The sequence below is a fragment of the Dicentrarchus labrax genome, unplaced genomic scaffold (assembly GCF_905237075.1).
Source record: "Dicentrarchus labrax unplaced genomic scaffold, dlabrax2021, whole genome shotgun sequence".
Taxonomy (NCBI): Eukaryota; Metazoa; Chordata; class Actinopteri; family Moronidae; genus Dicentrarchus; species Dicentrarchus labrax.
This window is the reverse complement of record NW_026136717.1, coordinates 8,127,731-8,141,526: the sequence shown is the minus strand read 5'-3', so window position 1 is coordinate 8,141,526 and position 13,796 is coordinate 8,127,731. Positions and strand designations below refer to the sequence as shown.

The 13,796-nt window shown below is 40.6% G+C and overlaps 1 protein-coding gene across 1 annotated transcript in view; it reads right to left on the bottom strand.

Moving 5' to 3' along the window:
• LOC127379184 (pyruvate carboxylase, mitochondrial) overlaps window positions 1-13,796 on the bottom strand; it is a 282,379-nt gene that overhangs the window by 65,672 nt on the left and 202,911 nt on the right. The window lies entirely within an intron of this gene.

Sequence of the window (13,796 nt, the reverse complement as noted above, 5' to 3'; positions counted from 1 at the left end):
TCCACCACTATCTCTACAGCATTTTTCTCTCAGTCTTCATCCTGCTCTCGGTGATATTACACACACAAATACTCGACAGAGGCTCGTCCCTGATTTGGATGCTCTGTAACAACCGCTTGGCTATAGCTCTCAGAGCTATGCTTGCAGCGCGCACGCGCGCACACACACACGCGCACACACGCACACACGCACACGCACACACACACACCAGTGATGATAGTGTCTCCTGCTCCCAAATGCCTTGCAGATTGCGAACACAAGCACATACACACACATTTGAGTACTGTATCAATTTTAGTGTGAAAGTAAACACGTCTAAATGTGAATTAATGTTCTTGCAAGCTCTCGTTTACATACACCCACGCTCTCTATGATAGCGAACAATTTCACTCACGCAGTATCAGAAGTCAACGCTTCATTTTGATGCAAAAGAAATCATGTGTACCTTTTTTCCCCCACAAAAAGATGACATTGGGTTCAGACTATCCCCATTTTTATTCTCACAGCGCTTGAAAAGTCTGTTTTATTGGTACTCTGCTCACAGCCAGTCATTATTGTTGCAATCAGCTTTATTGGTGATTGCCAAACTGACATAGTGGGGTAAGTATTGATGTCCTGGGCTTTTGGCTCGACTGCAAACACAAGTCAGCTCGACACAACACTCCTGTTAAAACACTTTGACTCTGGTTGCAGGGCATCTGCTACTTTCAGGAAGCTAAAACTTCTTTGTTTAACTTTATTTTAAATTTAAACTTGACTTTAAGAAAAAAAAACTCAACAAACAAGAGCTCATTAGCAATGTGCTGAAATGCAAAAATATTTTTTTTTTGCAATTGTTTGCTTCAGAAGGAGTGTCAAAGTTGTCATCCTACATCCAAATGTTGTCTGTAAAGAAAGAATTTACACCTGCCAGTAAAATGCAGTCTGGATATCTTGAAGGGGAAAAAAATATTTCACCTGCTATTTTATGTATTCTTGTTGTCAACAATGTGTCTGCACTGGGATTGGATGTCATTTTTCACTTTGCTATCAGGAGAGTAGGTGGGGTGAAAAAAACAAACAACTGCCCAGACTGCTGCCAATGTTTCTGTTCACATAAAATTGTACAACTCTAAGTTATGTTTGGAGCTGCTCTGCATGTGGACAGTGTACCACATGGGCATAACCTCAAGTAATGTAAAGACAGATAACACCTGGCTGAAGATCAATTATAATGTGTAGGTGCTTAGATCAGATCAAATTTGGACTGATATGTGCATTTCCACCTGCCATGTTTTTAAAAACAACATTATGATGTGAAGAGTCACATATATTGCCTATGCTTTGAGAGTGCCAATATAAACCCCAGTTATGTTCAAGTCAGCACCTTTACCGACACTAATCTGCAACCGCAACTCCAACACTTTGTTTGTTGTGTAATCCCCTGTAGTCCTGCAAGTATGACCTCCATCATTTTAGAATTACTATGAACACACGCTGAAACCTTTGGGCTGACTCTAGATATAAAAACCTGGGAGACCCTGGTCAAGGTCAGGGTCTGGGACAAATGCTACCTGCAGTATGTCAGAGATCACTGGGGCCACAGCTCTCTGCAGATGTGACGTAAAAGGTGGTGATAGAAAGGTTGAAGACAGAGGGCTGTATTTTTGTGAACCCTGCAGCGCAGTGCAGATTGCAGTGCTGCCACACTGCACCTCATCATTAAGCTACCAAACCAGTGCAGTCAGGGGTACACACTGGACTATATCCAAAGTAGTACAGTGTGTACCCCTGGAAAATAACAGTTCACCAGTGAGACACTGCATTGTGAGCCCTGCACCAATTCAGAGCCCTGAAGCTGAAAATGGTACACCAACACCACCAACAAAAGCAAAAAATGGCAGAGTAATGTCTGTTGTAGTACCTTGTCCACAACATAGATGTTATGCTGCGTTTTAGAGTGGGTGAGACGCAACATAAAAAATAACCCCTCATCACTAAGTTCCAGACAGATGAAAACTTGATGACCAATCTGTTTATGTACATGTTTATGTAAATGTGATACAATAGCTGAAACTAGGATTGGCTCAGGTCAACATGAACAAATAAAAAAGTTAACTAGAGAGCCAACACAAATGAGTAACCTACCAAAGTAGGAGAAAACAGGAAAACAGAACTGGCAGTGCACCTCCAAATAACTGCCCATCAGCATGAAAAAGAGGAGATCTTAAAGGTGCTACAAACAGGTGGAACAGGTACAAGTGTGGCTAGTAAGAAGGAGACTGAGATAATTTTTTCCCAGTGCAGCACATGAGCCATCTTGGGTTCTCATGTTGTTTTGATGTACACCCCTTTGCATTCAGTCGCTTGTTAATGAAGCAAACAGATCATAGTTGAAACAAACATATAGGACAGCAGTTGTAACACAGATCTGTTACTGATGCTATATGGAAGGAATATGCATATAAAATAACTGAATAGCCTTGTGTAACTGAACCCAGAAACTCAAGAAGTCACTCCCTTCACTGTCTCTTTGTGTTGGCTCACATTAGGTTTCTGATGCTTGCCTATAAAGCCAAGGTTGGTGAAATCCTGTGTTGGCAGGATGTCTCTGATCTACAGTTCACCTGGATCCATCCTCACCCCAAAGGTCCCTTGTAAACAACACTGTTCTCTTCTTGCTCCTGGTAAACATCAGGCCCTCAACATTCTTCAAATACCGACTATAGACCCACTTCCTCAAAAAGCTTCTGGAGAATATCATGTTGAGCATTTCCTCGTGATCAACACTTACTGTTTTCCCGTCTCTCACAAACACACACATTGCCTTAAGTTGCCTTAAGCATTAAGTTTGTTCATTTCTAAAGGCTAATATGTTTTAGACAGAACAGTGCACAAAAACAAAGGATCAGAGACAGTACAGGTGCAGGAGTTTGCATTTTGAGAAAACTACGCTCAGAATTACACACATACACACACACCCCTGATCTCTGTCTTCGCCCAACACAAACACTGCCTCTCTCTGTCACACACAGCATCCACGCTCCCTCAGTGATTAGGAGTTGAATAGGGGAGCTGTCAGGTCATTCGTCTTTTCTCCTCTCTCCTCCTCTGTCTCCCCTATCCCCATCCGTCACGCCTTAACCACTGGCCTGGACACATAAACAAGATCAACACACCCACACAGCCCGGGGAGTGAATGTATACACACACATACATGTAGGGGACCTCTCACACTCATATCAGCTACAAATTTACTCAAGCAGAAACGGCATACCCAAAATACACACACACACACACACACACACACACACACACACACACACACACACACACACACACACACACACACACACACACACACACACACACACACACACACACACACACACACACACACACACACACACACACACACACACACACACACACACACACACACACACACACACACACCTCTGTCTTTTAGAACAACCCACGGGCAGCTGCAAGCAAACACATCCAAAAATAAAGATTTACAATTAAGACTCTCAGGAACCTAATGCTTAAAATGCTACACACATGGACAAATGCACAAACACACAGTGGCACACACATGTAGATGAAGGGGGGGGGGAATACGCATGCACACAAATGGATGTTTTGGTTTCAGTTGTCTGTCGATGACTTGGCGACGGTCCACTGATTGGTTTGTTAAAAGGTCAGCCAGTCACTGTAAGAATGCTTTTGTTTCTTGCCTTTGCATTATCGACTGCATCTGTTCCCATGTCCAGAGGGAGAATGAGCAGGTCAAGGCGACAGCACTGATGATCACATCCTGTGCTTCTTTTCCATTTCCTTTCAGTCTTTAACTCCAGGGTCATGCCTTAATTCTCTGCTCAGTTTCTCTGCTCTATAATTTTCTCTTTATTTCACACCCTCTTTCTTAAAGTTAGCTCCTATTCATCAAGACAACCATCGTCATCCAATTCCAGTGCCCTTTACAGCCATGACATACACTCTGAAAATGTTTATACTGCCAAAAGGAAAAGCAACGGCGGCCTGAATACTTTGTCTCTTTCACACACTCCCTTCTCACAGACCTCTATTACTGAGATAACAGATTCCTGCATGACTATTTCATGGCTGCGCCTAAAAATTAAATCTGGAATCAGTGTTTGACATTTGCCACGGGGCTTTTTCCTCAGTGAAATAAAAAATCTGATTGGGGATCTTTTCAGTAATAACTCCTATCACTGCTGTACGGCAGAGCAATTTCCACCTCCCAGTTCATCAGGGAAGCTGTGCCCAGAAATATTTCAACTGTAAATAAGCTTATAGGGTATGAAGAAATCCGCCAAAATATGAATAAATAAATTGACAAAGCCAGTTTTGCGTGTGTCTCTGCATGCATCTATGTACCTGAGGTTTCATGAGACACAGCCCATGTTAATCCAGCTATGATCCCTTATCTATTTCTGAAACACTTCATAAAGCTATGGAAAGGAACAAGAGCAGGAAGTAAAAGTAATCTTTAAGCTTTGAAATATGTCAGACACAGACCTTGAAACTCAGTAATGGGAAGACGTGTGTTTCAGTTGCCTCTTTGAGTTGACTAGGAGCACTGGCCGTGGTGCTGAACTTGCCAGACATCCCAGACAAAGGATGTCACTGGGGATCTGCAACAGCTATTGCACTGTTGTCAAAATATGTCTAGCATAACTACAGTGTTCGATAAGAGAGCAACATTTTAAAGATCTAAAGCACAAACAGTAAATAATTCTTGGAGACAGCTGCCAAAGAGCAATGTTTTTTTCTAAAGTCACCAATTTGCACTGATGTTGAATACCGATAAAGAAAAACACTAGCTGATTTTTAACTAACAGCAGTCAAAAAAGCAATGCTTTATAACTACAAAATATGTTGTGTTTGAGTTGAAGGGACTGAAATACAGCTTTAGCTCTAACCACTTTACATGTCAATCCCGGCCCATTTACAGGGCTCGCTAAAGTTCACACTGCTCTCCGGGCGACTGCTAAGAGTGATTGTTCGAAATTTAGGAAACTACAAGCTGAACCAGGAGATGAGATGATGAGGCAGGATAAGGGAAAGTGACACAGACACAAAATAACCCATAGAACAATTGATTTTAAATATTCTCATAATAACCACACAAGACAGTTTCTTTACCACTGGGGGGATACGTTCACCAGGAACCAATGCATGGCCTGTTTTCCTTAAAACAGTGTGACTCAACTGGTATCAACAAATGGGTTGCTGAGTTAGCTGAAACAAGGCCTTCTCTGGCTCTTTCAGGGACCATGAGACGCAAGCTTATTACAACAGATAGCCACTTAGAGGTATTTTGGGAATCCTTAAGCAGTAGGTCTGTGACGCATTAAACGACTCATGATGTACTCCAGACCCACAGAGTGTGTCGTCTCAGACACTGTTAGCAGGTGTTTCGAGGTCTTCGAGTTAATTATACTTGAACTTGCGAATGCTCATCTCACTCTTAGTATGTTGTATAGTGAAGTGTAAAAAAATCCTTTTTTTGGTATGATATAGTCAGTACTGAGACCATGTTAGTACCTGTAAGGCATGAAGACATCGTATCAAACACCCAAACACAAATTGCGGTGTCTAATTTCTTCAGTTTTTCACTATATACATCCTATTTTTACGATGCAGCAACATGTCCTCAATCATTGAGCTGATAAAAAAAATACAACCCACAGAACCAGGGATCCTCCACAGAGTTTTGAAATAGCATAAAGCAGCAGGAGCTCTTCAACCTTTAAGATACTGGGGAAAACATTAGGAATAAACCCTATTACTGCCCCCTATCACACAGACACGCACCAGAAGTACAACTGGAACCTATTTGGTCTAAAATTACAGTATAAACTCATATTCTACAACAAAAACAGGTCTACTATACAGATTACAGAGAAGAGCTCTTTCCACTTTCCAAACTTTTGGCAGTATGATGAATTTAATTTGAATATACATGCTGAATCATTTTAGCTCACTATTTCAGATTATTGTCAGCAGATAAGCTTCAGGCGGTGGGTTTTGATGATTGCAAGTTCTAACAGCATTTCTTTTGGTCGATTGTAACTCATGTCAGTGGATACTTGTTGACCTGTCAAAAGTGAGATATAATTTTTGTTTTAGGGTTGATGTGTAGTTTAATATCTTCTCTACCAGCAGCTTGGCAGCAGGTTTCATCGATGCGCTATGAATGCTAACTCACCAATGAGATTCACTGGTGTATTAATAATGAACAAACTCACAGCATGCTGGGAAAGATAATTTTTGAAAATGTTTTTTTAACTCAGGAATGAAACATGAAATTCATAGTCTTGCTGTGACCTCACAGTGGGTGGAGACTTCCTTTAATGGTCATTTGATTAATGCAAAATTGTGCATCAATTGTCAATTTAACTTTGGGTGTAATTATCACCTAAAATCATGATCATTACTGATACATAAAACTTTTACATGCAATGGACATTCTAAATGGACAAAAACCTTTAATCTAACTTCAGGTACGTAATCTACATATTACTACCATTCATTATTCAGACTGCTTACCTTTGACATCAAATTACTTCCATCCTCCCAACAATGCATGTGACTCATTTTGGATCTTGAGTCATAGTTTAAAGAGATCAGGAGCTATTTTTATTTTTGCAAAGAGCAACACACAGTGGCCGTCTGGTTTTATGTATGAGGCCATGGTTTATATGGCACAAACAGTCGAACTGCAGTGAAATAAACAGAGAAATCAATTGAGGTGTAAAAAGACTAGTGGACCAAAAGTATATAAACCCCAAAGGTTTAAATCCTTTTTCTAAAAGACAAAAAAGAAGCAGCATAACAGAGCAGAAAGAAACGGGGGAACTAAACAGCACAAAATGAAGAAAGAAAGAGGAATTCTCAAGTTGTGACCTTAAATTTAAAGTCCTACAGAAACACTAGCAGTGCACTGGACAACCTTTGTCGGTCTAATTAGTGAATACTGAGAACTGCACTCTCAAAAATACACTATCACTTCCTCAACACGTTTGTGTCGAATCTGGGCTTATAATGTTACAAAATGTTCTTGACGTGTCAACACTCTCTGTGGAAAATGTTTCTCTGCTCTACAGCAGATAGAGGTGCTTATGGTTACACAAAAAACACAAAGACCTGGTTGAATATCATGATGACAGCAAGCTAACAAAAAATCAGTGTATATTCTTGGTAAGCAAGTATCTCTTTTATGAGAAGGTAAATATGTAAAGTTGGATTACATAATCAATACATATTTAGGCTACATTTCTTTTTCCAGTTAATACCATCTCATCATTCTCCTCAATGCACCAGCCCACATTTTATTGTGCAAGTTGTAGAAATTAAAGGCAAATTCTGCAGTTTTAATAATAAGTCCTACTCATATCCTTTTGCATTAAAACAAACATCTACCACATATGTCATAATTACCCTTGGGGTTACTTTAGGTGACAGACTATACAAGGGCACGCAAAACAGGATTCAGTGAGTCAGTGAGCTTATTAGAGATCAAAGTGAAGCAGTGTCTCTCCATGAAAAATTCAATTCAACCAGTTTCTATTTACCATTACGATAATGGCATAAGTCTGTCAAAGTAATGCATCTCATCTAATGGGCTCTCTGTGTAGGTTGTGAAAAGGTCATTCATCCATGTATCTGCACTAATAAATCGAGCAAAGATAGCCAGACTCCCGTTTAAAGAGCTAGCCAAAATAGAAATGTTGACTCAACCCAACAAGACCATATTAAATCCTTCCCTTCCATCTATGGCTCAGCATGATGCATTTAATCTTAAAACACCCATAGTGTCTATTTTCAGGGACTAGGGGAGCCCAGAACACCAAATGACTAATAGCTGCCTCTTATTTACAGAATGTGCTATTACCGTCTAGATTTCCTCAGCACAGAACATCATGCATTATTTATTTTAATGTTTTATTGCCTTATCATGGTTCCCTGTGATTTTCTAGTCAGTATTTATAGGTTTCACATTTGTTTTTTTAATGTTGTTTGATCAGGGTTCCTGCTCCTCCTACTGCCACTCTGTGTGTGTGTGTGTGTGTGTGTCTTATGAGGCTGTGAGTATGTACAGCTCATGTGCGCTGGCCGTGGTGCTGAAATGGCTGTCTGGCAGCAAAGTTACAGATTTTTTTTAAGCCTCAACACCAGGGAAAGTGCAGGTAAAACATGGCTACATTCCATTTAGTTGTGCCAGTAAGCCAGCATGAGCAACACAAGGGCTCTGGCACACATAGACTGAATGCAGCCGGTTCTTAATGTTATTAGTTACACCTGCATTTAACAAGTAAAAATGTCCTACTGTGAGAAAGGTCTATTAGCTATGTTTACTCGCACACCCTATAATCCAATCATAATGCGATTAAGATGGTAATGTGACTGAGGTGGAGCCTATGTAAACAACATACTCCGATTCTGTTATTGCAATTATTCTCAACATCAGAATAAACCTAATCTCAGCAATTTTAGGTGCTTTATTTAAGGGCATTTCAATTATATAATCCAGCTACGACAGTCTGTTGGAGTTTTTAACAGCATTTTGCAACACATGGCATTTCCATTTGCTTGATGACACATGCCAAAGATGTCAGCTTGTGAGACACTTGAGTCTGCTCTTCCACTGCATTGTTCTGACCAGCACTCACCAGGCTACAGACAAACTTTCTGTGCTTCAAGAGCAATTTAGAGTGTGGCACATCTTTCTTTGGGGAGAGAACAAGTGTCTAACATTTAGCATAATAAGAAGAATTGTTATGTTTTCGTTATCTTAAAATGAGCCATGTTGAACCGCCATGTTTCTAGAGTAGCCCAGAATGGACAAACCAAACACTGGCTCTAGATAGGGCATTTAGCATTTTTAATAATTTCACGGCCACTGTACTTTCCCCTACACACTTGGAAGGCTGAGCTATCATTCAAATAGTTGTAATCTGCAACTTCTCCTCTAGATGCCCCTAAATCCTACACACTGGTTTTTTAAAAGCGGGGTTTTCTACAATGTTCAAAGACAGCCACAAGGTTAAACCATGACGTTATCAATACTGTGCACTGTAGCACTAATTAATAGACTATTTACTATGCATATAAGAATATTCATTGGATTGATTATTAGTTATAATCTGAGAATTATATACATGTAAAGTTGTCAGTGTACTCTCATTCTGTAATACACACACAGACACAAATCCCTGCATTTCTAACAGAAAGCCAAGAAACTGCAGGGGAAACAATCAACAAACAAAATCTCATTTGCAGTCTTTTCATTTGCAGCTTCTAGCTTTGTTTTTGACATTTAACAGCCTTTTTCTAACAGCTCATTGCATTTCTGTACAGACGCATTTCCGTAGATCCAGATAGTTTTATTAGTTGCCTCTTCCATTGTTTGCCATTTCCACTGTAAACTCCAGCAGCACATAATACATTAAAGCAACTCACTCTTGGAAACATTTGGCTGGCACTCCTGATTTTTTTTCCCCCTCTAACCAACATATCCCTGAAGTCATTTCTGCCCCGTGTCTTTACGTCTAAGGGTAGTTGTCAAGGTTTTACATTTAAAGCAATATAGACAATCGAGGCCCAGCATTTTCTTCAGGTACCTCATTGACTGCTGCCCATGGCTGGTAAAATGGTCTGCCAGCAGTAACTGGGAAATCATTTGGAGAAACTATTACTAAGGCAGAGGAAATAAATAAAAGCACAATGACATGCAAACAGCTCCGAGAGCAAAATTAGAAGGCGGAGTTGTGTGTGTATGTGTGTGACTGTGTGTGTCTGTCCTTGTCTCTCATTATCCCTAGATTGAGACAAATAGAGCGGGATCTGCCCTTCGATCTAAACCTCCACACCATTTACCCCTGACATCACAGCTGAGCAAGTGTGTGAGTGTCTTTGTGTGCGCATTTCATTTAGCCTTGTAAGAGGTGTGTGTCTAACTGCAGGGTGTGCTGGCCATGTCCTGATTTGTGTGACATTATCGTGGTGTTTGTGTGTGCAATCATCCGATCATGCTCTGTGTGCGTGTGTATGTCGCATGTGTTGGTTGCAAAAAGGTTGTGTGAAATGTATGCTCCATGTGTGTCCATGTGTGAAGTTTATGTGTGTGTGAATGGAAGCATTTGACACACTGTGATTATGTGTGACATGTTTGTGTGCACAGGCGTTCACTGAGTGCATTTGTTTTTGTGTGTTTTAGTTTTGCCTATATTTAGCCAGTGTTTCTCACAAACTCACTGTGACTCATTTATACACACATGCACAAATTTGCCCTCACTTGATGACAAACCAGTCGAGTGACAGATAAATATTAAGTGGAAGAGGGGTGGCATTTTTTAATTCAACGCAAAAATTTAAATGCCACAAAATGATCTAGTAAAAAAAACTGTCTCCCCATTTCTCTCCCCCCTCTCTCTCACAAACATACCCAAGACAATACACTGTTGTTAGCATAGACGTGTTCTTCAGCTGCTGTCAAGATTCCATCTTTTGAATTAAGCTGCAAAACTTTTTATGCCATATCTGCTTGTTCATAGCAAACACCCATGATGGGAGACAACATTCAGAAAAGCGCAACCTCAGCTGTTTTCCTTACAGTCTTTAAAATGCGGCTAAGGAGTAAAAAAAAAAAGGCATTTCTTGCCACACTACTGCCACCTGTGGACCAGTGAGATGGTGTGAAACCACTGGCAGAACTGTGTATCGCGTCACCAGAATACACATGTATTTATGCCCTTGTGCACTTGTGCTCAAAAACTGCTCCATAGCACTACTACAGGTCCAAAACTCCACAGGGTACCTTTAAATTGCTAACCCTCACCTTTAAAAGATGTTCACATCTACTGTACATGGTTCACATCTTTTATGCACATTTCCCCCTCAAATGTCAGCCCTTAAACCTCATGGTCATCATTTTATTTCAATTTCTGAGATGTGATGTAGACGCAGTTCAAAGCTTAGTATTCATTCATGTCATCCCTTCTCTCTCTGCCCACCTTTCCTGTTTGTCTTCGGCTGTAACCATACAATAAATAATAATTAAAAAAAAAAAAAACCTTAGTATTAACTTATCAGGAACGTGTAATCTGCACCTATGAGAGCCATGTAAATACTTGACAGAGAGATGTTTCCACTTTGTTGACACCACCAGTGAATTCACCAGCCAACCAATTTGGAATAACAAAAAAAAAGTCAATGGATTTGTTCAGTCCAGGGTCAGTAGGCCGACTCCCCTGCAACTGTTTTCACTTTGAGGGCTAATTTGGCCTGACCGAACCAGAACAGGTCTGCCCTCTTTCTGATTAAGTGCAGCATTACTCAGAATGAACTAAAAAAGATCCTGCCAATCTCTCTGCTTAGTTCTCAGTCCTAGGGAGAGAAAGACTTTCCCCTGTGCGCTTTATTTTAACACCATTGATCTGCGGTCACAGGAAATGTTTTAAGGATTCAACATCTTTAGCCTTTGTCCTACATAGTCACGGTTGCTTGTAATTTCTCCGATAAGACATTTTATTGTATCCCCAGGTGAACAAATTGTGAGTTGCCCTGCCTTTAAACTAACAAGCCAGTCAGTAATGAGATTTTCTCCTGACTGGTGAACTCACTTCATCCATCACCCAGCAGTAGGTCATGTTAGTTTATTTCATTCAGCAAGGTCACTCTCCCTGACGAGAGGACTGGGTGCCAAACCACTAGAGGTTTGATTAATTGTGAATCAACCAGCCATAAAGCTGCGCACTGTAAACGGGATACGATTGGGCGAAATGATATATCAAACTTCTCCTTGCCGGACCTTGCTTTGAGGGAGGTCTGGCTTACTAGGTTAAAAATACACTGGCCCACAGCAGGAGGGGAAAAAAATGGAGTGACAGTAAAGAGAGAGAAGGCAAAGGATAAAAATAAATTCAAGAAAGAAAAATGGAGATGCATGAAAGTGGGATGAGAGGTAAATGCTTGAAAGGTAGAGATAAACAGGGAGGAGAGGATCAGATTGAGAAATATTTAGAAGATGGAGAAGTAAATGAAGGACAGAAATTGACTCCTGGGAGGAAACTGGGATACATGAAAAACCAATTCAGCCATAACACAACCAAATATATGTCCCTGTCTTCTTTCTTACCTTCTTTCTGATGTTTCATCTCCAGTGTGTGATTGTGTTGACAAAACGGACCTGCACATATGTTGATGTCGGAAACAACTTAATTCCAACATCCAATATCTCTGATGTTATAGGTTCTGCTTGAGTAGTGGGACACACACACACACACACACACACACACACGGACACACACACACGGACACACACACAGGACACACGGACACACACACACACACACACACACACACACACACACACGGACACACACACACACACACACACACACACACACACACACACACACACACACACACACACACACACACACACACACACTTTCCATTAAACGGCTATTTCCAGCAGCTATTGGTGCGGTGGGAAAATCAAGTGCTTGACCACCGTTTGAAGTCGTATCAGCTACACTTGTTCCTATCGCCATGCTATCACTCCATCCACTTCTCCCTTCCATCCCTCACTAACCCCTCTCTTCCTCACTTATCTCCCTTACGCCCCCAGAGATCCTCGGCCTCTTCTCTCTTCTCTACCTCCCTCTCCTTACACGTCGCCTCTCATGTGCTCACTCTCTCTTAATCATCCTGCTTTGCTCCCCCTGTCATCCCGGTCTGACCCAGAGCAGCTCGAGGCGCTGAGAGCTTCGCTTTCCCTCGTCATACCAGCTGACTTTTATCTTCTCCTCTTCCTCCATCTCTCCCTTCCTTCACTTCTCCCCTCCAACCCTCCATCAGTGGTGGAAGAAGTACTCAGATCCTTTACTTGAGCAAAAGAAGTAAGGCCACAGAGAATAAAAGGTGGCACTGAAAATTTGACAAATTTATTTAAAGTATTATCACAAAAATGTACTTTTATCTAAAGTAAAAGTATTCAATTTTGAAAAATCTATTAGTATACGTATAATGATTGCAGCATTAAAAGGAAAAGGCTGGCATTAAAGTGTAAGTAGCTTCTCATCTTCATTTCCCCACTTCTTTCAGATATTGGAATTTTCACTGTACCCAAATTCCATTGAAAGACCAAAAACATGCTTTTGTCTGTATCTCAGTACCCTACCTTGTTTTGAGCACTCAAACACAAGCTGGTTTGGTCTGAAGACATACATTTTTAAAAAGTGGTACAAGATGTATTGTTTTATTTTTGAAAAAGGGCTCTGCTGGGTACTGTTCCATGGATGATACTCAAACAGGAGTTGTTGGGGACTATTTTCAGCTCCACATTAAGACACATGGCGCTCCAAGGGAATATTAACCATGCATCAGGACGGTGCAAGTGGGACGAATTTAAAATAAACTTAAGTCACCCAGTGCTACAGTGTATGTCACTGATGTGTTATGAATAGTTTCTGGAGAGGAATGGAGGTCTGTGGTACAGAGAAATTAATTATATCAGGGTTTTTATCTTTTTATGGGATGTGTTGACAATAAGAAACATAAAATAATATTAAAAGTCTTATCCTTTAACATACAATATGAGCTGCATTTTCATTTTGCAATGAAGGTGGAGCTACTTGAACTGCTTTATATACTGTTGGATAGTAAATTTACAACAATGCATACATTTTCATATGATGGTTACATGTTTTCTACGTAAAATCTAAATCTGTACTAAAGTGGAGCGCTTGAGGAAATTTACTTAGTTACTTCCCATGACTGCCCCC